We start from the raw sequence: 21,341 nt of genomic DNA, 5'->3' as shown, positions 1-21,341 counted from the left end.
TGAGGGAAGATGTTTCAGTCAGAGGGAACAAATGTGCAAAGACCTGGAGGTCAGAGCATAGCCCATTCATGGATTAGAACAGCTTGGATCCTGCTGCACTGTGAACTAAGAGACCTTAGGCAAGTCTTGCCATGCCTGGAGCGTAGAAGTGAGGAAAGGTGAGACAGAACACACGAATTAAGGGATTTAGGTTCCAGTGAGGATAGCCTATTTTCTCAGAAAGACCAGTGTCTTCCCATTTTCTTTCTGGCACATTTTGGCCAAAGAACCACCTGGAAGATCAGCAGAGGTCTTAGCCCTGGTCAATTCTACTCAGAGCAGTTTTTATTGTTTGTTTTGTTTTGTTTTTGCAGTACGAGGAATTGATGCCAGGACCATTCCGCCTCTGAGCTATATCCTTAGAACTTTGTTTTTTAAATTTTGTTTTCAGACAGGGTCTCACTAAGTTGCCCAGGCTGGCTTTGAACCTGCGGTTCTCCTGAGTTGCTGGGATTACAGGCATGCGCCACCATGCCTGGCACTCAGAGCAGTCTTTTTAGTAATGACCTGGCTAGGTAGAGGGGTGTGTGTTGGGCATCAAATTGAGGCAGCTTAGGCAAAATTTGCTTCCATAGGGCTGTGGCAGCCCCTGCATCCCCTTCACCCATGAAGAGGTTAATGGGGGTTCCAGGGCAGGAAAGACTTCCTGGAGGAATGCCAGATAGACAGAACGAGGCTGGACTGGCCACTCCACTCCTCTTCCTGTGGTTTGCTGTGACTAATGGAACAAAGTCACTACTCCACACTTCCCTCTATGCAGGCAACTGCTGCCAAGGTGCCACTGGGAGAGGTGAAGTGGAAGAAGCCAATCAGGTAGGGTGAGAATCTTGCGTTTGGCACTGCGATGACATCAGCTCAGCCTCAGCTTCCTTGTGTGTAAAGTGTAAAATAAAGTAATTACGGAAAGCATCAGTCATTGCCTTTGGTGGTCCAGTCACCTGGACCCCTCTCTGCTCATGCCTTCGACCTCTCAGTTGCTTCCTAGGGCAGCCACAACCAGACTGTGGGCCTTCTGGTCCTTCTCACCTCCTGGCAGAGGTAGAAGGAAGTGTGTGGGAGGTTGCTGGTAGATCTGGGCCTGCTTAGAGGGTGGAACCTCAGAGAAACAGGACTTGCCTCTCTCCATTTCCTCCCGCCTTCCCTAATCCCATCCTAGCACATCTGGTTCATGGGCCCTTCACTGGAAGTTCTCAGTGCTTCTCACCATTGGAATCAGGAGCTCAGGGCTCCATGGCTATTGAGGAAAGCACACAGAGGGGCTTGGAATTACTTTCTTAAGTACTGCTTTGTCAATCACTAGCTTTGTGACCCTGAAAATTCATTTCTTCTGGTTGGAATTTAGCTTCCTCATCTTTGGCAAAATGAAGGTAATAACCCCTCTGACTTTGTTCTGTGAACTAATGAAGTTCTATTTATTGGCAAAAGAACAAGCCTCAGAGAGATTGGAGTTTTTGTTTGTTTTAACAGTGCTGGGGATCAAACCCAGGGTCTACACATGCTAGGCATGTATTCTACTGAGCTACATCCTCAGCCTGAATTTTTGTTTGTGTGTGTTTGTTTTTGAAATGGGGTCTTGCTCTGCTGTCCAGTTGGCCTCACATTCCTGGGCTCAAGTGATCCTTTCGCCTCCTTTTTCCTAGTAGCTGGGAGTACACAAACCACTGCAGACTGGAGCTTGGATCCTGCTGCACTGTGAACTAAGAGACCTTATGCAAGTCCTGAAACTTCTCTGAGTGTCAACTTCCTCATTTCTTAACATGTGTTGCCCTGAGAACTGAGAAGATCAGGGAAACCAGGTGTCTGGCACAGCCGGGTACGCAGTGGCTGCCCAACTTCCCCAGTGTGGTGTCCCTTTCTAAGAACTAGATGAAAGAGCTGACGATTGAGGACACAAGGGCACTTGTTAAAAGGACATTCTGCGGTCCCCCTGAATATTCTGGCTCAGGATTCAGGGGGTGGTGTGTGGGGGTGTGGTACAGCTGAATCTTTAACAAACTCCCAGATAAATCACCTAGGGTTGAAACTATCAGGCAAGGTCAGTCAGCTCTCCACAAAATAGGATGTTGGGAGAACTTGGGATTCCCTCAGAATTGTCAATATTCCCATACCCGTAGTGCAGTCATTCTCAAGGTGGGAGATAGGTAAGCAGAGCTAACAAGAACCCCCACATGATAGAACTCTCCTTTCCCAATCTCAGACGTTCTCTGGAGTCCCACCAAGCCTGCTTTGCCCCAGAGACTGAGACCTTGGAATCCTCTAGGTGCTTGATAAAATTTCATTTCCTGGAGACAATGTGGGATCAGAATGTCCAGAAGTGGAATCTCAAAAGCTGTTCCCCCCCCCCCCCCCAATGCTGTGGATTGAACCCAGGGCTTGTATATCCTAAGCATGCGCTCTACTACTAAACTGCACCCCCAACCTAATCTTTCATTCTTAAGTTCTTCAGCTGAGTCTAATGTGGGAAAAGGAGTGGGCCCCTGAGGCTGGGGTGCTAGGGAGGAACTTAGGTAAATTAAGTGATTTTTATTTACTAAATTCCTGTCACGTGCCAGGCATCATGCTGGGTCTGAGATAGGGAGTATACATCACTGTTATAGACCCAGGAAACAGAAGCTCAGAGATATTCACTGTAGGGCTCAATTTGAGAACCAGAGGTGGCAGTCAAATCTTGATCTATTGGAGTTTTATACTTGGTATTTAAGAATGTCCACTGTGCCATGGCCCAGTTTCCCTTCCTCTGAGTCTCCACCTCTGCTCCCTGATAAGCCCAGTCAGATATTTTGGTGAGGAGGTGGTGGAGGTAGAGATAAGAGGTAACTGTTCAGGGCAGAACAGGTAAAGTTGGAACTCTGGGCTCAGTCCTAGGCTTTTGCCAGAACTAGGGATGGTTCTTTGTCTTGATCAGACTAAGGACTCCTCAGAGCATGGGTTGAACTCATGAGTGAGGGGGTGACTTTTTCTCCCTCCCAGCTGGAGGTGACTTCAGAAGGTAGAATTTTCCCTTTCCCAACAGACCAGACAATCCTGAAGGCTGGGCTGTCTCTTCCTTGGTTGGGGGCACCTGCAGGCAAGCCTGTGTTCACGCCCACTGGACTGTGATCCTCTAGGGGCAGGACTGGCTCTCTGTCCCGCTCCCCTCCCTACCAGATAGAGGTGTCTTCTGAAAACAGCTTTGAGCCTTTTCTGTTGGCTTGGGGCTCATTGGATTTGGGGCTGTGCCCACTAAAACTTGGACTCTTGAAGAGTGCGGGGACCTTCTCTAGGTCAAAGCCCTTTCTCTCCAACAGAAAAGAAGCCCAATTCCTTTCTCCTCTGCCAGACCAGGCCCAGCCCTTCCAGCGGGGCTCAGCACAGGATGGGTCTAGCCCAGTGTTCTTGACTGAGCTGATGTGCAAATCCTGGTTGTATATGGGTATTCCTGGAGACCCTGGGGTTGGGGCCCCACCCAGGAGCTGGCTTCCTGGCCCGAGATCCCCGCCCACCTAGTAGAGTCATCAGGCGGGCCTCCCCTAATTCTTATGCTGCTGCTGCTGCCAAACAAAGATTGGAGGGTAGAATCAGGTGAGTCATACACTTGGTCTGGGCCTGCCTTCTGCATCCTCCTCAATCCCCACCTGGCTTCCTTAGCTCCCTGAGAACATGTTCAGGAAACATGCTGTCAGAAGCCCTCCTCAGCCTCTCTGTCACCTCCTAGACCACTGTCCTTACTGTTGCTCAGGTAAGGGGTGTGGCCTGGGTGAGAGGGTCAGGTTTGGCTGTTTTGTCTAGCTGCCCCCCAAGTCCTTAAGACTGCTGAGGTCTTGGAGAGGTCCTTGGAGGAAGTTTTTGCCTGATTTCCCTTTACCACCCCCCCACGGACACACAACCTCCCTTTGTCACCCGTAGACACGTACGGGTCCTTTTACCATTCATGGACACTAAACACCAACAGATGTAACCTTCCTTCACATACAACACACAAAACACATCCTCACACACATAACACACAAAACTTCATCATCCATAGATATATACACCCATAACCCATGACTCCTCACTACACAGAATATGCAAACCATCACCCATGGGCACTGTACCTCCATTGTGATCCATATTGTAGCCCACAGGATGAAACACACATCCTTACACATGTGATATGGACACGCTACCATATGGAAGACCCACTGCAAACACACCTGCTGCATGTGGTCACACAGACATCTTCCCTACATGCACACATACACACAGACACACACCCCACAAAACATCTGTACGTATCACAGATCCCCCTCCTCCCAAGAGGTCTTTAAGATGGTTGGGTGCTGCTGCTGTCAGGGCAGAGGCAGGGCTGGGCCTGTCAGAACATCCCCACTGTCACATGTATCAAGCCTCCATAGATGTGCTGTTTCTGGGGTCTCTAGTCTATTCCTTTTGACTCTTTATTTTTTTGTTAATGTCTCTCTGTCTTAATGCTTAATAATGTGTCCATTGGGAACTTTTTAATAAGACTTCTCATGTGATAGGGGAAATTTGATCACATCCTTATATCTATGTTCTTCAAAAATTTTTTGACTATTTTTTTTTTTTTTTTTACTATTCTTGAATCTTTGATTTTTTTTCATTTGGAATTTTAGGACCAGTTGGTACCGTTCCTGGAAAAAGGGTATTGGGATTTTGATTAAATTGGCATTGAATGCATAGGTTAAATTGGGAAAAATTGGTGGTGTCTTGCTGGATGTGCTTGTAATCCTAGCGACTTGAGAGTCCCAGGCAGGAGGACCAAAGTTCAAGATCAGCCTGGGCAATTTAGCAAGATCCTGTCTCAAAATAAAAAATAAAAAAATGGTTGAGGATGTATCTCGGTGGTAAAGCAGTAAAGCGCTCCTGGGTTAAAAAAAAAAAAAACCCAAAATTGGTGTCTTTATGATATTTATTTAATTCTTTTTAAATTACTTTTCAATTATTCTTAAATTTCTTTCATCAAGATCTTGCACATTTTTGGGCTGGGGGTTATGGCTCACTGGTAGAGTGCTTGCCTAGCATGTGTGAGGCCTGGGTTCAATTCTCGGCACCACATAAAAAAATCAAATAAAGATATCATGTCCATCTACAGCTAAAAAAACAAAGAAAAAGAAAAAAGAAAAAGATCTTGCATATCTAGACCAAGAGGGAAAAGAAAGAAAAGTAGAAAGAAAGAAAAAGTCAAAATAGTTTTCTTGTGATTATAAATTGGCACCATGTCTTTTACCCAGGCATGGTGTCTCACACCCATTGTCCCGTACTCAGGAAGCTAAGCCTATGAGTTTGAGACTAGCCTGGGCAAGAGTGGAACCCCACCTCAAAAAATAGAATAATATGTAAAATTTTCCCTTTTTAAGTGACATTTTCTGTTTCTTTGCTTCTTTATAGGAACATGATTGCTTTTTGTCTGTTGGTTTTATATATAGACATCTTGTTGAAATTCTTTGTTGGTTCTAATAATTTGCCCATGGAATTACTCTAATTTTTCTATGTAAATAATCATTCTATCAAAATGACAGATTTGGGGGCTGGGGAGATAGCTCAGTCGGTAGAGTGCTTGCCTTGTAAGCACAAGGCCCTGGGTTTGATCCCCAGCACCCCCCCCCCCAAAAAAAAATGACAGATTTGTTTTTTCTTTCCAATCTTCATAAACTTTTTTTTCTGGTCTATTATGCACAAAAGAATGAGGTATGATTATTCTCATTTTGCAGATTAGGAAACTGAAGCATGAGGAGGTAAAATGGTTTTCCCAGGTTCATACAGAGTTGGGGGCCATCAAGATTTGAACTTGAGTCTCTTTGATTCTGAAACCTATGCTCTTTTCCCTGTGTTACTCTTCCACATTATCCTCCATTTATAGATGAGTAAAAAGCTATTCACAGAAGTGAAGTGTCCACATCACTCTAGGTGAAGGGCAGGTTGAGAGGCAAGACTTTATAACAGGGGGACAGGACAGAACGAGGCCTTAGTGCATCTGGGTCTACTCTGATTCTACTCTCCTACCTACCTGCTGTGTTACCGTAGAAAGGTCACTTTCTTCTCTGATCTCATTCATTCAGTAAATTTTTAACACCTGCAATGTACCAGCATTTTTCCCGATATTGGATATAACAATAAACAAACTCAAGGAGCTTATAATGTAGATGAGGAGACAGAAAGTGAGCAAATAAGTAAAATAAATGGTATATTAGATCATTTGTAAGTGCTGTCAACAAAAATAAAGCGGCATAGGGGCCTAGAGAATGTTGGGTGGTCAAGAGAGGCCTCCCTGAGAAAGTGGCATTTGAGAAAAGACCTGAACTAAGGATGCCTGAAGTTGGAAGTGTTCTGGGCACAGAACAGCAGGTGCAAAATGTCAACACAGGAGTGAGCCTGGTGTATTAAGAAAGAATAAGGCGATCAGAACAATCAGAGTTCAGAACTGAGAAGCAGGGATGATGTCAGGTCTTGCAGGGTCCTGAAGGCATTTTAAAGGTTTTTCTTCTAAGTGAGAGGAAGCCACCGTGAGTTTTTTTTTGTTTTTTTTTTTTATTAAAGGTTTTAAAAAATATTTTTTAATTATAGATGGACACAATGCCTTTATTTTATTTATTTATATGTGGTGCTGAGAATCAAACCCAGTGCCTCACACATGCTAGGCAAATGCTCTACCACTGAGCCACAACCCTAGTCCCACTATTTTCTTGATGACAATATCCCCAGAGAGATTTTTTTCTTTTTTTAAAAAGGCCAGCTGAATATATAAACTCTTAGGAATATAAAGGCTGTGGTCCAGAGTTTCTCAGTTCCAGCTCAATTAACATTTTCAGCCAAATAGTTTTTTTTTTTTTAAGTGTACGACTCTTCTGAGAAGCAGGTGTCGGGGTTTGGGAGAGAGGGAGGGAGGGAGGAGACAGGGAGAGAGAGAGAGAGAGAGAGAGAGAGAGAGAGAGAGAGAGAGAGAGAGAGAGAGAGAGAGAGGCCAGGGATAAAATACAATCCCCCAAGCAAGGGCTGGGCCCCAGCCACACCTCACCTGTCCTCAGTTTACAACTTGGTAATTTATTCAAGTATTAATTCATTGATTTGGTTGCAACTCTCATGACCTAATCACTTCACTCTGAACATTCCCGCATTGCCTAAATGAGCTTTAAAAATATATATATATATATATATACATATATATATATATATTTAGTTGTTGATGGATTTTTATTTTATTTATTTATATGAGGTGCTGAGAATTGAATCCAGTACCTCACACATTCTACATTCTACTGAACCACAACCCCACCTAAGAAGAATGTTTTTGTTTTGGTACTAGGGATTGAACCGGGGTGCTTAACCACTGAACCACATCCCCAGCCCTTTTTTGTATTTTATTTAGAGCCAGGGTCTCACTGAGTTGCTCTAACATGAGTTTTTCGGATGACAGCTCATTCAAACCACAACACTAGCCTTTACCCACCAGATGCCAGTAGCTCATGCACACACACATACACACATACCCGTTTGCTATTTGTGGCCACCAAAAATGTCTCCAGGCAATTGACAAATGTCCTCTGGAGTGTAAAATAGCCCTAGCTGTGAGAATCACTGATATATTCAAATGCCTACTTAAAATATTTAATTTATTCCTTTAGTTACCCATACACTTCAATATTTTAGGCAGTAGTTTATTATTTTATAAACATTACTTGTTTTTTCCAGGGTTGAGGACTAAATCCAGGACCTTGTGTATGCTAGATAAGCATTCTGCCACTGAACTAAATACCCAACCCCTAAATATTGCTTTTTTATACTCTCAAATTTCAAAAAATTGAAACAAGTTTATTCAAACTTTTACATACATCTTTGATGTCAGTATCTCCTTTGTTATTGTAGTTCCTTTCCTGTCATTAATCAATTTTCCAGAGGACACCATTTTCACTTCCATTGACATTGAATGAAATATAGTACTTAACATCCTACTAAAATGCCACCAGAGGAAATTACAACCCATTATCCATTATTATAACACTGGGACAGTTCTTTTCTTCACTGCTGTTCCGATCTCCAAAATCCAAACAAGTGCTGAAATGCTTTAAAAAACAAACAACATAAAAGGTTTTTATCCTAAAAATTGATAACACATACAAGAGTGCGCTTAATGGGCTAATGGATTCCCACATATCCTCAGCCAGTTTCACCAATAATCCACCCACTTTATTGCATTGAAGTTGTCCGATCTTATTTTGAAGCAAATCCCAAATATATAATTCCATCTGTACGTTTTGTGTGTCTCTCTAAAAGATAAGAATTTCTTTTTAACATAACTGTGAAATCATTAACACACCTAATAATAAATATTCATATCTCATTCACTTTTTGAATGTCCAAAAAGTGTTCACATTTCTTATTGTTTCATAAATTTCTTTTTTTTTCTTCCATTTGTTTGAATCAGGATCCAAGAAACATTTAAATGTAGTCATTGGTTTATGGGTCTCTTAATTCTCATTTCATCTATAATGTTTCCCTTCACCTTTTTTCTTCCTTAGAATTTACTTGCTGAAGAAACCACATTGTTCATTCTGTAGGGTTCCCTATTATCTAAGCTTGTTGGGCATGTCCCTACAACCTGATCCTCTCTGTACTTCCCCCTGAAGTGGTGATTGAACTTGCTGATTCTGTTTCTATTTATTAGTCAAGACTATTTCATAGGTAGTGCTGTGAGTTGAGCATGCACAAGGACAACTTTATCAAGAAAGTTTTCAAATATACATGAAGAGAAGAGAATGATAAATGGGTCTATATACCTGTATTGGTTTTGGGTATCTGCTATAGTGAGTTACCACAGACTTGATGTCTTACAACCACAAACATTTATTCTCTGACAATTCAGAAGTCCAAAATCTCTGGGCCAAAATGAAGGCATTACAGCAGGGCCATCTTCCCCACTGAAACTCTATAGCAGAGTCTGTTCCTTGTCTCTTCTGGTGGCTGCTGGATTTCCTGGGTTCTGGGCACATCACTCTGCCTCTGTGGCCACATTACCTTCTCTTCTTCTATCGTCTCAAATCTCCCTCAGGCTGGCTTCCTTTCATGTGGATACTTGTGATTGTATGAAGATCTACTTGGATAATCCAGGATAGTTGCCTCCACTCAAGAGCATTAATTTAGCTGGTGGGGTGGCACATGCTTATAATCCTGGTGATTTGGGAGGCTGATGACAGAAGAATCGAAAGTTCAAGGTTAGCCTCAGCAATTATGGAGATCCTATCTCAAAATAAAAAAATAAAAAGGGCTGGGGATGTAACTCAGTGGTAAAGCACCCCTGGCTTAAATCTCTAGTACTAACCAACCAACCAACAAATAAATAAATGTAACATTTACAGGTTTCAGGGATTAGGACCTGAGATCTTTGAGGTTATTATTCAGACTACTACAGTAACACTTCCCAAATTCTATAATTATCAACGTTCAGGTACCTTCTCTTTTCTTCTCTGCTTCTCTTCTTCCCTTCCTTTCTTCTCCCCTCTTGTTATAATTCTCTTTTTCTTTTCTTTTTTCTTTTTTTTTTTTTTTTTTTTTGCAAGATACTGGGGATCAAACTCAGGGCCTCATGAGCACTCTATCACAGAGTTACACTCCCCCCCAGCCTTTTAAAATTTTACTTAGAAACAGGGAAAACTATTTTGAGATAGCCAACTGAGTTGCAAAGCCTGACCTTGAATTTGTCCTCCTGCCTTAGCCTCCTGAGTATCTGGGATTATCAGTGTGTACCACTGGGCCTGAGCTCTCTTTTTTTCTTCCTTCTTTTTCTTTTCTTCTTTCTCCTTACTTTCTCTCTCTTTCCTCCCTCCCTCCTTCCCTCCTTTCCTTTGGGGATTGAATGCAGGACCTTGAACATGCTATATAAATGCTCTACCACTGAGCTACACTCCCAGCCCTCTTTTTAATTTGCTGTAAATATTTTTAAAGAAAAATCTCAGTAATTTCATCCCTAAATATTTACACACACACACACACACACACACACACACACACACATACACACACACACAGATTTTATTGTATAACCACACCATCATTTTCACCTAATGAAATTAATAGTAGTGCTTTAGAATGATCTAAAGTACTGTCCATATTTCAATTTCTCTTATTTTCTCAAATTCGTCTGTGTCCTGGACAACTTCTTTTCTCCTCCAGACCCATTCTCCCCACTTTCCAGCTCACACTGTCCCTGAAGCTGACTGTATGGGTCAGTCAACCTGAGGCACTAGAAAGCCATCACAAGAAGGGAGAAGAGAGAGGTGTGGGTATTTATTTTTTGCTTCCCTCCCTGCCAAGACTCTAGGTTCGGCTGCAGGTTTCTACCCCTGGTCACAGCTCCTGTCAGGTGGACCTCCCCAGATAGCCACCCTCTTTAGTTTCTGGTAGCTGCTCTCTCTCCTCAGGTGTGCTATGCATGACACAGGATTTTCACTCTTGGCAGCTATTGAAGACTACACCATTTCTTTGGGTCTTTGGTCCTGTCCACATTTTTCTAAAAAGAAAAGGGGGAAAACCAGGTGCAGTGGTGCAGGACCTTAATCCCAGTGGCTTAGGAGGCTGAGGCAGGAGGATCGTGAGTTCAAAGCCAGCTTCAGTAAAAGTGAGGCACTAAGCAACTCAGTGAGACCCAAGACCCCGTTTCTAAATAAAATACAAAATAGGACTGGGCAGGTTGCTCAGTGGTCAGACGCCCCTGAGTTCATTCCCTGGTACCCCAGCCCCCCCCCCCCCCCCCCCAAAAAAAAAAAGGGAGAGAGAGACCCTGTGTCTCCAGATTGCCCAGTGTGGGTGTGCAGTCTCTGTCCAGGACCCTGACTAGTATGTGTGTCCCTTTACAGTTGATTTGATGATCTGGGTTTGTCTTAGATCTTTGTATCTCTTACGTCCCTCCTTATCTGGCACAGTGCCCTCCTGTTTTTTTTTGTTGTTGTTTTCATGTGACTTACTTGGAATAAGTGAATCAGTTGTTCCGTAGGATGCCCTACATTCTGAGTTGGACTGATTGCTTCCTATGGGGCCCTTAAATTTATTCCTCTGTTCCCTTTAGGTTAAATCTAAAGGCTTGATTAGATTCCAATCTGGATGTAGTTTAAAGTTAGAGCTGACAGAATGGTTACGGCATGGGAAAGAAAGAGCTGACCTCAGTTTCCTTACTTGTAAAATGTTGATAATAATGTCTACGTGCCTACCTTAATCACTGATAATTTTTTTTTATTTTTTTATTTAAAAATTTTTTTTTTTTAGTGGTGCTGGGTATGGAACCCAGGGCCTTGTACATGCAAGGCAAGCACTCTACCAACTGAGCTATATCCCCAGCCCCTAATCACTGATAATTTTAAAAAAGGTACTGACATGCAGTTGTTACGTGTACACATGTAAGGGACTACTGGAAAAAAGGCTGAATCAAAGGGTCCTGGACCTTGAGTCCTAGAGATGAGCTAATGGAGGCTGGCTGATCCACAGGGTCTCTCCCAGACTTGGAGGCCAGAGGAAGGCTGAGGAGGTGAAGACATTTGGAGAAGGAGGATTCGAGTTGGGGAGCAGAACTGAGGCCTTGTCTTCTAGGGAAATAGTTTTCATGAAGGTTAAAAGCAGCAAACCGACCAGGTCATCTTGTGTCTTAGAGCCTTGAGCAAAAGAGATGAGGAGAGATGACCAAATTGAGCCTGTTTGGAGGCCCCCTGATGGGGGCCTAGGGTGTGCCTTGGGACCTAAGGAGAGTGTGTGCAGCAGTGTGGGTGAATGAGCATGAGGAAGGAAGTGTGTCTGGGCAGATGTGAGTGACAGGGGGAGTAGACATGGGCACCTGAGTGTGTGAATGGCATCTCCATGATGGTATGTACTGAGTGTGTGTGGGTGTGCAAGGTTATGTGTGTGGGGGGAGTTTGAGTGTGCTGCCTGTGTAATGGGGATGGAGCTGGAGAGAGTGAGCAGATTTTTGGCTCTGGTTTTTAGGACTGAGGCACATGTTAAAGGTGTTTCAAACTCTAAGGAGTCATTTTTGGCTTTGATAAGGGACAGCAGAAGGGATCTGAACAGTAGCAAATGGCAAGTCCAGACAACCAGGGTAGAACTGAGGCTGGACACCGAATGGGGAACCAGGACCCCACACTCCTGACTGTTTTGCCCCTGCCTTACTGTGGGACCTGGTCCTTTCTGGACCTCGGTTTCCCTCTCTGCTCAAGAGAGTATTAGACCAGCTGATATTTGAGGGACTTGTTTCCTTAGACAGTATCCACCACAAGGCCTGGTGCTTAGGGCTTCTCAGTAAATGTTGGTTGGTTGAATGAACGCATGGGTAAGTGGATTGGAAAATTTGTGTACCCAGGAATTCCCTCTCTCTCTCTCTCTCTCTCACACACACACACACACACACACACACACACACACACACACAAGTTCAACTGTGTCACCGTCTCAACGGCTCATACTATTTTCCATGAACTCTATTGCCGCCAAACTCCAGCTCAGGGTCCTCCCCTGAGGCCTGCTGTGCACTGTCCCCATGGGTCTTTTGGACTCAGGGCTTCTTGGCCACCAGGCCTGCCCTGCCCAATCATGCTGCTGATCATAGCAGTGCTTCTAGCGCCCTCTTCCCATCCTTCCTATATCCCTGTGGCCGCTCCCTTTCCTGGTTCCCTGTCTCAATTTCTCCCCCATCCTGACACACAGACACTGATGAGCACTTACGCATGCGCAGGCACACACTCCCTCTGTCTCTCTTTTAACTCCCTTGGTCTTGCTCTCCATCCCCTCCTGCCTCTCATGAACTTCCGTTTACATCCCTCCGTCCTCCTTCCATCTCTTCCCCAGCCCTCCCGCCCTCCCCCTCACTCCCTGTGTTTGTTGGTCTCTTCTCCTTTCTCTTTTCTCCTCTTCCTCACTCTTCTGTCTCTCCTGAGTGCACACCCTCATACTTATCCAGCTTTCTCTCTCCCTTGCCTTGCCTCCCTGGTCTTGCAGAGCTGCCCGCGCCCTACCCCGCCCCTGGCTCCTCAAGAAGCTTCTGCCCAGTTTCCAGGGCCTGGGTGGCTCAGCTTGGAGGTTCCTGTGACATCTGTTGAAAGGGCCCTAGGGTCACTGCATTTCCTCCTGGGGGTGACTTGGCAGTGATATGTTCTATTTCTTCACTTCTGCAATTGCCAGATGACAGCATAGAGGCTGGAACTAGGGTCCAGACCCAGAGAGACACCAAGACTTACAGCTTAGCCACTGGCCCTGCCACAGGTAAGGGGGTGTCCCAGCCTAGCTGGGAAAGGGGGATGCTTATAAAAATGTCCTCAGGAAGCCAAGGTCATGCCCCTAGGCTGTAAATGGGAGGTTCTGTTTTTTCATGTTTTTCTTTTTCTTTTTTTTTTTTTGGTACTGGGAATTTTTATTTTTATTTTTATTTTTGGTACCAGGGGCACTTTACTACTGAGCTACATCTCTAGTCCTTTTATTTTTCATTTTGAGATTTTGCAGTAGGGTCTCACTAAGTTGTCCAGACTGGCCTTGAACTTGCAATCCTCCTGCCTCAACCTCCTGAGTTGACAATTACAGTCACATACCACCGTGCCCAACTGGTTCTGTTTCTAAGGGACTATTCCAGCATCTTTCTTAGGCCCGGGGTCTCACGTTCAGAGAGAATGTCTTGTGACCAAACTTTTCCAGGGATCCCAACGTACTTCTTTTGTTCTCTAAGACCAAGGCAGAGCTGAGGTGACCTCAGGGCCCTCACTAGGAGGTGATGATGGTGATGAGAAAGGGCTACTTAGATTTTAGGGAGCTGAATGCCATCTGCCTTCCTAGCTGTGAGTTTTTTGGCTAAGTTATGCACGCCTCTGTGCAGTTTCCTGAATTGTTAAATGAGACTACTGCCGTCACCCTAGAAGGGTTGTCAGGAGTGGGGAAGGGTCTGGTACAGGGCTGGGTACTTAGGGACTCACAAAATGCTGGGTTTCCTTGGGGGATGATGAAGATATCTGGTTATTGGAATGAAGGACCAGCCCCACAAACAATTTTGCCATCACATTTCAGTTGCTAGTGACAGAGCTCAGGCTGGTACCCCTTTCCTTCATTGGCAGAAAATCCAGATGTGGGGCCAGTGAACTAGAACTTACCCGAAATGAAGGGAAGAATGAGGGAAGAGCAGGCTCTCTCTCAAACACCAGGCAGCTCTCATTCAGTTCCAAACAGATGCCCAGCTGTGTCCTAGCTGCTTAAAACCTGTGATGTGGTGGGGAGGTTTCTGCCAGGAAAGCAAAAGAAAGAGATGTCTTCTTTGGGTACCAACAACCTGGCCAGAGAGAAGTGACTCTGGAGGTGACTGGCTGTGGGCCTGTGGTGGGCACCCAGGGTTTTGATTGCTGACAAGCTGGGTCATACCTTGGGTAATACAAGAGCCTCACTTTCCTTCTTTGCAGATTGCAGATTAATATACTGATCCTGTGGGTTTGTAGAGAGGATGAAGTAAGAAGCTGGTGAGAAGTGTTTTGTTAATTGTAAAATGATATATGATGATGTGCAAATGTGAGCCAACATGTGCTACTAATAAGGACACTGTAATTCTTACTATAAATGCCTTAGGATAAGGAATTTGTTTTCTCCTTGCCCTTAGTAGAGTTTGGTATGTGGTAAGTGCTTAAGAACACGTGTTGAACACCTGCTGATAAAGTGGTATGCTGTAGTTGGCAGAGAATGAACCGGGAGCCACAAGCCCTGATCTAACCCTGATACTGTGGTCACTTGGGGCAACTCCATCTGATCAGTGAAGGTTTGGGTAAGGGATTCTTCGTTCATGGCATTAATGAGAAAATGTGCCTCTAGGACTGAGTTTCCACTTGATTGGTGTTGGGTAAAAAGGGGATGTGATGAGAGGCAAGGATCCTGTGTTTGTCCTTTCGTGGGGACCAGAGACTTCCCTCTCCTCACCCCAGGCCTGTGAACAAGGCTTTGTTAAAGAGGAGAACTTTCTCTTCTTTTTTTTTTTTTTTTTTTTTTTTTTTTGATGCCCCCCTTTTCCACACTGAGTACCCCAGTGGGTGGAGACTTGGGCCCAGGAGGGCAACAACTGAGCCACACCTGGGTGTACGCCTGATGCGCCCTGGGAGCACTCCCTGGTCTGTGTTGGGAATGGAGTCAGTTCCCAAAGGACAGATGTTGGGCTCCCAGCCCAGTCACCTCCCAGACCAGCCACTCTTGGGTTCCCCAGCAGCATGAAGAGAGCAAGAGAAGCCTCTGGTGTCTTTTTATGTGTGCACGTGTGTCTCGTTGTGAGGGCCAGATAGGGAGTTGGCTCTGGTTATGTCCATTGTACATGGAGTGGTGCCTGCAGGTGGGACTGGTACTGCCTTGGCAGTTCACAGAGGCAGGATAGCCAGCAAAGCCAGCTGAGAGGGTGGTATGCCTGTGTGTCTTCAGTCAAGGGGGAATAGGGAGCCAGACTGTGTGTGTGTGTGTGTGTGTGTGTGTGTGACAGAGAGAGAGAGAGAGAGAGAGAGAGAGAGAGCGAGAATACCAGGGGAGGACCCCACTCAGCAGTCCTTCCCCTCCCCCTTAGTTTTCAAGAGGGGGACCCTTAGGGCCCCAGCTTGGAGTTGAGCTCAGATGGCTGATGAGAGAAGTGTGCAGTGCCCTTTCCAGTTTGAAAAGTCCATTTCAATTTTCCAAGTGCTTTACTGTTTACCAAACCCTCAATCACCCACCCCCAATAATCTTACTTCCTTTTTACAGTAATGCTTCGAGGTAGTCAGGGCACCCCATTGGGCACATAGAAGTCTCAAGGTTCAGAGCTGGCAAGAGACTTACTTGAGATTGTGCATGGCACTGCTGAGACCAGAGACCCAAACCCCCAATTCCGATTGCTGTGCTTTCTCTCCAGTCACCCCAGCTTCTTCCAAAAGAGATCTAACTAGTTTGTTGTGCAGCTGGTTTGCACATGTTTCTGAGAACAGTAGTTAGGGGAGTGCACAGCTGTTAAGCAATGTGCTTCATTTGGCTGTCGAAACTACCCTGTGAGGAAGGTTTTATTGTCATCATTTTGCAGATGAAGAAAGGAAGGTTGGTTGAGCCTCAGCCAGGAAAGAACAGAGCTGGGAGCAGCCCTAGCTGTATGGCTCCAGGGCCAGTGACTGTACTCTGTCCTCCCCTGGGCCAGGCCCTCGACTGGCCCTGAGGGCACCAGCAGGACTCCGATTTCCAGGCTGGGAAGAAGCCCTTGTGGTCCCTGGTATAACAAAAGCCAGTGCCCCGTGTTGGGGAGGCCCAGGGGCGGAGGTGCCTCCTCGCTCTCTCTCCCTGCCCAGGTCCTTCTACGAAGCAAGGTGAGGGAGGGTGACTCACAGACAGGTGCCACCTGGGTATCTGGAGCAAGACAAAACCTGGTTAGGCTCAGGGTCCCCCAATTCCATGGGGATTTCCTAAACCAGCTGAGTGGAGACTGAGTCACATCAGAGTAATATGCATACCTGGGGTCAAGGTGGAATCTCCAGGGAGGAGAAATGGAAATAGCCTCTGTTGTCTCATTTCTTTCAGTAATGTTTTGTAGGTTTCAGTGTACAAGGCTTCACCTCCTTGGTTTAGCTTATTCCTGAGTATTTGATTTTATTTTGCAGCACTGGAGATTGAATATCTTTTATTTTGAGACAGGGTCTTCTGACTGAGTTGCTGAGACTAACTAGCCTTGAACTTGCTGCGATCCTCCTGCCTCATTATAGGCGTGCACCACTGGACCTGGTCTTTTTTTTCCCCCCACTAAGGATTGAACCCAAAGGGGCTCAAACCACTGAGCCACATCCCCAGTCCAGCTCCCTCCCCTTTTTCTTAAAGACAGGGTCTTGTTAAGTTGCTTAGGGACCTGCTAAATGACTGAGGCTGGTTTTGAGCATACGATTCTCCTGCCTCAACCTCCAGAGTTGCTGGGATTATAGGCATTCGCCACAGTGCCCAGCTTGGCTTATTTTTAATACTATTATAAATGGAATTTTATTTTTAAACTAATTTTGTCCTTCAGGTGGGGGGTGCTAGCGATTCTGTAGATCAAACCCAGGGCCTTGTGCATGTGAGGTGAGTGCTCTACCACTGAGCCACAACCCCAGCCCCTAGATCCATTTTCAAATCTTCATTTTGCCAATGAGGAAATGGAGACTCAGGGCCACAGAGTGAGTTTACTGTTTGAAGAAGGATTTGATCCCAGCTCTGATGTAAGGCAGGAGTCAGATGGATACAGAGCAGAGCCTGTCTTCCTTTTATCCCTTTCCCTTTCTGACTTCAGGTTGTAAAGGTAAAATCAAGGCCCCAGGTCAAAGGCATCTCTTCTGGGGCCTTACAGCATCTGAAACTTCTATTCTCGGGCCATAGGATGGCCTATAAGTGAGGGAGTTGCCTAAAGAGCTGTTGGTTTCCAGAAGGGGCCATGCCTTGGCCTAGGAGAGTCAGGATGGTCTTTGGAGTTCAAGATCGCTAGGTGTGGTGGCACACCCCTGTAATCCCAGTTACTTGGGAGGCAGAGGCAGGAGGATCACAAGTTTGAGGCCAACCTGGGCAATTTACTGAGACCCTATCTCAACATAAAAAATAAAAAAGACTGTGGATATAGGTCAGTGGTAGAGTGCTTGCTTAGCATGCACAAGGCCATGGGTTCCATTGCCAGTACCACCACCAAAGGAAAATTAAAAAAAAAAAAAAAGAAAAGATGTTCAGTCTGTCACTCCCCAGCTCTGAGACTGTGTATAATTCTATTTTCTTCTCTAACCTCATTTTTTCTCCTGGAAAAATAGGCATTTTATCTGAAAAAATGAATGTAAAACTATCTTGCAAAGTTAATTTGAGCAGGAAATATGATCATGAGTAAGAAATGTCTGTATTTCACTGGTAAAAATGGTACTCAGTTCCTTGAGTTTAGGTGGGATGACTTGGGTTCCCCTTCAACCACACACTCCCTACAGAGCAAGGGGTCCTTGAATCCAAGTGCAGATGCCCAGGGAAACTGAATGTGTCCCCACCCCCAGCTTCTAGTTCAAGCTCAATTGGTAAATGCACTGTCAGCCCAGCCGGGTGGTAAGGAGTTGCTGGTTCAAGCAATGTAGTTGAATTTGGATATGTCTGTCTTATAGCTTATAAATATTTAGACATTTCTACTCTTGACCTCAAATGCCCCAAATGTTAGGGACTGGCCTGACCAATGAATCCAACCTCCAGACTCACAGGCTGCACTGTGGAATTAACCAACACATACTTTCTTCTGCCAGTGCCTGATGGTCCGTGCTGTCTGACCATCCATCAGCAGATGGGAGCTCCTTCCCCAGGTTCATAGTTCATAGGAGCTGGGAATATTTCGAGTGGAGAAACATTCTGCTGTGCAGAATGCTGTGCAGGCAGAAGGTGGGAGATCCTATTGGCAGAATTAGAATTCTTCTGTCGCCATGAATATTTATGGTCTCCCTGTCCCACCCCCAGCTGAGGGCAGGGCTTGGGCCAGCCGCCCAGCTTTGGTCCATCAGGGAACTGTGCCCATGTGTTAAATTGAGTGGTCCGAGCCTCCTCCTCCTCCCTCCAAATGCTCATCCTCTTTCTGAGCTTTTGAAAGCTTTGTTGGCATTAACTGGAGGCTCTGTCTGGAGCTGGCGGGAGAGCCAGTATGTGTGTCAGAGTTCCTGGGTCAGTGGTTAACCATAGTCTGTTCCTCTGGCTCCAAGCTGCTGGATCAATGAGGAGAGGAAGGCCTGGTTAGTTGGGGCCCAGGTCTTATTCTAGTCACTTTGCACTCATCTTTAGAATCATTATTAGGTTGGCTGGTTGATTTTTATGGTACTGGGGATCTATTCTGGGCCTCATGCATATGGAACCATTGTTAGAAATCTTGAAGATTTTGCCATTGAAGAAATGGAGGCTCAGAGAAATTAAGTCACTTGCCTGAGGTCACACAGCAAGTAAATGGTGATCCAGGTACAAACCCTGGTGTTTCTGCCTCCAGAGGCTTTGTTCTTTCCTTCCCACCCACAGTGTGCTTCCCCCAGAGTGACTGTGCCAGGATCCTTGGAATAGTTGTTGTTGGGGGCTTAGTCCTTCTTCCATCCCTCCCTTCCTTCCTTCATTCCTTCCTCCCTTCCTTCTTTCCCTAGTGCCTGACACTGGGGGTAAAGGGATGAAAAAGATCAGTCCCTGCTCTCAAGACGCTTCCATCCTCCTGAGGATATAGTCACAGAAATCACGTGTCATGTCAGGGACTGTGCTGAACAATGTCCCAGAGGGAAAGGCAACTCATTTTGCCTGTGGCAATCAGGGAAGTCATCCCAGAGGAAGCACTCTTGGCTTGTTTGTTTGTTTGCAGGACTGGAGGGCAAACCCAGGGCCTGTGCAAGCAAGGCAAATGTTCTACTCCTGAGCTACTCCCCAGCCCTTTTATTTTTGAGACAGTCTTGCGAAGTTGCTGAGGGTCCTGCTAAATTGGCTAGGCTGACTTTGAACTTTCGATCCTCCTGTCTCAGTCTCCCAAGTCCCTGGGATTATAGGCATGTGCCACCACATCTGGTAGAAGCACTATAGATCAGGTCAGAGAGGGTAAGGTTTTTCTAGGTAGAGCATTTGGCAAAAGGCATTCTCAGTAGGGGTACAGCATCTGCAAGGCACAGAGGAGAAGGATTTTTTAAGGAAGCCACAAGAAGTTCAGCATGGCTAGGATAGAGTATGAGCAGCAGAGAATTGTGGGAGTTGAGAAGGAGAGAAGCTTGGACTTATTCTGGGCAATGGGGAGCCATGGAAGGTGTTAGATCAGACGAGACTATGGCTGCCCTGGGTTGAGAACTGTATCTCTCAGACTTTGGAGTGTGCATGAATCACCTGGGGATCTTGTTTAAATGCAGATCTGGGTGGGGCCTGAGTTCTGCATTTCTAGCATGCTGCTGCTGGTCCAAGGACTACTATGCAGGTAAATAAGTGGTAGAGGACTTACTCTGCCTTGTGTGGCAGCTGCTCTGGGGGCACAGGTAACCCTGTGGGTTGCAGGATATTTGCTCAATTGACAAATATTTCCCAAACTCCTACTCTGGCAAAGCTCTTACTGAGTGCTGGGGATGGAGAGAGGAATTGGAAATGCCACGCTCTGGTTCATGCACAACCTCTCACTTTTAAAATGGTCTGTCTCTCTGCTTCCACTCTTGCCTCCTTCCCTCTATTCTCTGCCAGCAGCTAACACCAGGCAGATTGTGCTATTTCTCTGCTTAATAACACTCCAGAAGCTCTCAGATGCTCACAGGATATAGATGCAAACTCCTTACCATGGCTAAGGAGTGATCTGGGCCTGTTGCCATCTGATTACATCTCAGTGTTCCCATTTCTCACTCCTTTAGGGCCACACTGACCTTTCAGTTCCATAAACATGACAAACTCATCCTTACCTCGGAATGTGATGGACTTATTCCCACCACAGGGCCTTTGTACAACCTATCTCCTGGAATATCCTTCTTTTAGATCTCCCTCTGACTTGTTCCCTCTCACTTTTTAAACTTCAGCATAGGGAAAGTAAAGGTTTTGCAGATCTTTAAAGTTTATGCAATTCTGGGGGAACTCTATAAAGAAAAGATATCAAATTACAAATACAAAATTATATATAGGACCTAGGAGGGGTCCTGGAAGTTTAAGGTCCACCGACTTCATGGTAAATCTGTTTCTGGTTTTATTTATAAGTCATCTTCTCTGAGAAGCCTTTTCTGACCATTCTATTTAAAGTAGCTCTCTGCCTGGTGTGATGGTGCACACCTGTTACCCAACTACTCAGGAGGCTGAGGCAGGAGAATTGCAAGTTTGAGACCAACCTGGGCAACTTAGGGAAATCCTATCTCAAAAAGGATCGGGGGGCTGGGGTTGGGGCTCAGTGGTAGAGCACTTGCCTAGCATGTGTGAGGCACTGGGTTCGCTTCTCAGCACCACATGAAAGTAAATAAAATAAAGGTCCATCAACACCTTAAAAATATTTAAAAAAACCCAAAACATTAAAAAGGGGTTGGGGATGTAGCTCTGTGTGGAGTACTTCTGAAAGCAGCCCTCTTCCCGATCTTCACCTTGTCACCATTTAAAATTTTTTTCTTTATTGAATTCATCCCAATTTGACATTATTTCTTTATCTTGCTACCTTTTAAAAGTTATTTGTTTGTTTGTTTATTATTTTAGTTCTAGGGATAGCACCCACGACCTCCCACATGCTAGGCAGTGCTCTACCACTGAGCTACACCCCCAGTTCTTTTCTCTTTTTTTGGGGGGGGTGCTGGGGATTGAACTCAGGGCCTTGTGCTTACAAGGCAAGCCCTCTA

At 45.4% G+C, this 21,341-nt stretch overlaps 1 protein-coding gene across 10 annotated transcripts in view; it reads left to right on the top strand.

The window, feature by feature from the left end:
• The window catches only part of PTAFR (platelet activating factor receptor), a 31,554-nt gene continuing 10,213 nt past the window's right edge, over positions 1-21,341 (top strand). For 2 of the 10 annotated variants that reach the window (XM_079115051.1, XM_079115053.1), the window contains exons 1-2: positions 12,888-13,278; positions 14,457-14,513. The gene's annotated coding sequence lies outside the window, so the exon portion shown is untranslated. Of the gene's footprint in view, positions 159-12,885; positions 13,279-14,456; positions 14,514-21,341 lie in introns of those variants that run through there. The other 8 variants (XM_079115050.1, XM_079115056.1, XM_079115046.1 and 5 more) reach the window with 6 other exon arrangements.

This window comes from Sciurus vulgaris (assembly GCF_902686455.1).
Source record: "Sciurus vulgaris genome assembly, chromosome: 1".
Lineage (NCBI taxonomy): Eukaryota > Metazoa > Chordata > Mammalia > Rodentia > Sciuridae > Sciurus > Sciurus vulgaris.
This window is presented reverse-complemented; position numbering and strand designations above follow the sequence as displayed.